Source organism: Acinonyx jubatus, chromosome B1 (assembly GCF_027475565.1).
Source record: "Acinonyx jubatus isolate Ajub_Pintada_27869175 chromosome B1, VMU_Ajub_asm_v1.0, whole genome shotgun sequence".
NCBI classification, from domain to species: domain Eukaryota; kingdom Metazoa; phylum Chordata; class Mammalia; order Carnivora; family Felidae; genus Acinonyx; species Acinonyx jubatus.
Window position 1 is genome coordinate 145,842,323 of NC_069382.1, and position 4,093 is coordinate 145,846,415.

The following is a 4,093-nucleotide window of genomic DNA, read 5'->3' on the forward strand; positions in this document are numbered from 1 at the left end:
GGTAAATTTCACGTGATATTGACATATGACTTCACATAGCTTCCTTGTTTTACCCAGAATGAATGCTATGGAAACAAGCTGACTTTCTCATCCTATTTCAGGTGGGGTCACTGCTTTCTTTGTTGGTTAATAGCTCAAATCCACATAATTTATGGATTTTGCTTCCCAAATCTGCCATCTTCTGGACACAAGAGTTTTTCCGCCCAAATGAAGAAACATTTTGACCTTTAGGTTGTTCCTTAGGCATGTGGCATTCAAACCAAGGTACTAAAGCTTACTTCCCCTCATGGTGGTGATGGTATCTTTAACCTCCATGGGTCACCTAAGCAAATCATTCCCATTCAAGAAATAGGAAGCACAGAGAGGGAGGTGATTTCCCTAAAGTCTCATATCTTGTTCATGGCAGGTCTGGCACTCTTTTCCAGGACTTCTGACTCCACATCCCACATCGTTTACAGTTAAGTGCCCTCTCCTATGGTCAGTTTCCTGCTCTGCCACTTAGTCCTTGTGTTTGACAAAGTCCCTTAGCCAAAGATGATTTATGAATACAAGTGGAGATGTGAACTGGACTGTTGACAAATGATTTCATGTCTTTCATTTCACTTCCCTTAGTACAATGGAGATGATATTCTCTTGGTCTGCCTCCTTCAAAGACAACTGCCAGATTCAAGTAAAATGACCTAGAAATGAATACTTAGGACAGTTCAACTTATTCTTACTCAAAATTGGTATTACAAATGCTATATTTATAGCATTTTGAGTATATGATTTGTGACTTAATTTCTGACCTAAAGAATTACATTTAAGTTTGTTGCACTTTCTACATTTAAAGGGATTGACGCATTGTTTCTCTCCTGTTAATTTTTTTTCTTTTACAAGAATGTCAGAAACCAACAAACAAAAAGTAGAACTCACCAGAAGGGGAAATAGATGATAGCCATTTGTCTTAATGTGATTCCATGGGTTCCTAACACTGTGCTGTTGATGATAAGCCTCAAGATACTGGGGAAGATTCCATGCCTGATAAAACTGATTGATTTTGCTCTGTAAGAAAAGAAATATGCCAGTATTTAACATCAGAATAGAATCTTTTCTATGGGCCAGAGCTTATATGGACAAGACAAAGTGAATTAAAACTTGATTTAGATAAGATCTCAGTGATGCCAAACTGATCAAAGACATTTCTAACCCAAAATTGACTGTTACAGATATTTACTATCTCCATTCATGGAGTGAACTTCAGTGCTTGCTTCTGTAGCACATACACTAAAATTGGAAGGATACAGGGAAGATTGGCTTGGCCCCTGCACAAGGATGACACAGACTGAACCTCAGAATTAAAGATGCAGTCTAGCTAATTGAACGCTTCCAAATGGAAATAACTGAATGTACAAAAGGAACAGAAAGTATAAGAAATGGAGTGGAGAATCGTTTAAAAAATCAAACAAAACCACCATCTGAGTTTTCATTTCTGTTTCCATAGCTGGTTAAGAAAGCCTGGTTCTCATGTCACGGAACACTCACCTTCTATTCATAACCTGTTATGAAGTTACCCTTTAGTGAACTGATGATATATGTGGAGTGATTTTGGATCCTACAGGTCACATATGTCTAGCTGAACAAATTCTACCTTGATTTGGCTTTGGGTGCCCATATGTTAGTGTAGAAATTGAATGTGAAATCACTTAATTCTTAGAAAGATTATGTAAAATTATCTTTATGTAAAATTATGTATTACATTATTATGTAAAGATTATGTAAAGATTATGTAAGATTATGTACTTAGAAAGTATGTAAAAGTCAACATGTCTTTAGAATCTCATGTGGATAAGTGTCAGATGGACACATGATTATGATAAGGATGATAGAAGGAATGTTATTAGAAATATCTAGAAAGACTAGTAGAGCTATTAGAATGTTCTAAGAATAAATGGTTTCATTTGAGAGATCTCACTTTTAAATGCTCAATGGGAAGCAGTTCCTGTTAGAATGCATTTAGAGCATATTTTTCCTATGTGTATAAATTCAATAGCAATTGGGACCTTTGGTGCACATTTTTGTGTTTCGAGGATTCTGTTAAATGGTTTACATATCTAACTCCAGAGAGGGGTTACCAGATCTCTTACAGTCGGGGTAATAATAGTTAAAAGCTTTTTAACTTAACATATCAGGTTTTGCTACTTGAAAGATAAGTTCAGTGAGCAGTTATGTACTTTGAGACCACAGTGATAGATCACTTAAATTTAAGAACACTCTTCCTGAGGCTTGTAACTCTTCCTAATTTATTGGGTCATACATTTTACTGAAAACTTCTGTTTGTTAAGATAATCTTTACATATCCTGATCACAACAATTGAACAAAGTAATTTTTAACACAAATTTGGTGTGAACTATGTCATAGAGAACATCCAATAAGTGATCATCTGGGAGAGAAAAGAGTTGTCAAACAGATTCTTTCACTGGAAGTAATTAATTATCTGAGAAATTACCAGTTGATTGAGGTAGACCTTTTCTTCCTCAGTCAGCTCAATTGTCTATCAAAAAATAAAGCACATATTAGACAAAGATCAGCAAAACCCCAATTCATAATATTGTTAAGTTAATTTTTAAAAATAATGATTACTTACGTCAGTAGGGACATCACCAGTTTCCTAGTGTGACAAATAAAGAAATAGCTTATTTAAATGACGTAGCAGTAGTTGTCTCTAAACAATATGATAGAAAGGGAGGGGCAATAACTGAATAGCCAGAGTCCAAGCTACTAGCGTGAGAAATCAAGTATATATTAGCAATTAAGTAAGTTAAACTATTAATTTTCACAACTGTCTCTCTCATTTTGCGCCACTATAAAACCATGACTCTAAATATGTCTTATTTCAAAAACATTATCAATCTTAAGTTGCCAATTTTACATGCTGACAGTGTAGACAGGTGTCCCCAAATAGCAAAATAGACCAGGTGGGCTGTGTGGGAAATGAGGCCTTGTGGCTCTTTGTGGAAATGACAGTCATGGCCTGAGACTCTCAGTTTGCATCTGGAATGTGGAAGTGGACAAAAGATCAAGCAAGATTCCCAAGTCATAAGCTGGGAAGAATCTAGGCAGTGCCCAAGGCACAATGGTCAGGACCGTGACCCATGAAGATGTTTCCCGCTCCTTCGGAACACTCTCACACTGTGACTTTTGCTACCATAGAAGGTGTTTCTTGTACTGGTGACCTACACATGTCTTTGCTCCAATGCTCAACTCAAGCTCCTTAAAAGTGGTTCCCAAAGCTTAATGTGATCCATATCACATAGTGGCCTGCCTGAAATGCAGATTGCCTAGTTGCAACTCAAACTTTCTGATTCAGTATGTGTGAGGTAGGGCCGATGACTTTGTGTTTCTCATAATTTCTCAGGTGCTTCTGATATTACTTACATCGTGACAATCTGTATGAACTGCTTCTCTAAAGAATCCTGAGAAGTTTTCGAAAGTGAAACCACAGTGAAGGCAATTGGCAAGCTCTTGATTTGGCACAGGGTTGATTTAAAATGCAGTTTCTTATGGATTCATATACGTATTTTCAGAGAGATCAGGGTAGAACAAACAATTCTTCTCAGGAAGATTGTCAATTGCAGTCACCAAAGATATTTTTGGAACTTTTCCATTACATCCTTTAAATGTTTAGACGTGGATTTGCTAAGGATTATCAAAGTACTGACTAACACGAAAGCTGCCATTTCTTGAAATAGCTCTTTGGCTTTAACATAAACAGGATCTTACCTCACTAGATGAACTGGTGGCAGATTCCTGAGAAGTGAAAAGATAATATAATAATACAAATCTGGCACAAAAGAAATTGAATCTTCAACATTATTTTTGAATATCAGTAGTTACTTTATATGTGCTTCGTAGTAATTACCTACTTGATGATTAGTAGGAAACATTAAAATGTATTGAAATAGAACACTTAAATCGATTTTTAGAGATAATTATTGCAAATGACCTTGGTAAACCAATGGGAAGACAACAATATACTTTATATATGCTCCTCATGCTTTTATTTTAATACGTACTTATTTTAATGTATCTTAGAAAGTATATAACCAAGTC

General features: G+C 35.9%; 1 non-coding gene across 1 annotated transcript; it reads left to right on the top strand.

Annotated features, from left to right (window-relative positions):
• The first annotated feature begins 1,242 nt into the window (after positions 1 to 1,242).
• On the top strand, positions 1,243 to 1,350 carry LOC113600876 (U6 spliceosomal RNA). The gene has a single exon (XR_003421976.1). It is a non-coding gene; the product is annotated as a U6 spliceosomal RNA (small nuclear RNA).
• Positions 1,351 to 4,093: the final 2,743 nt, after the last annotated feature.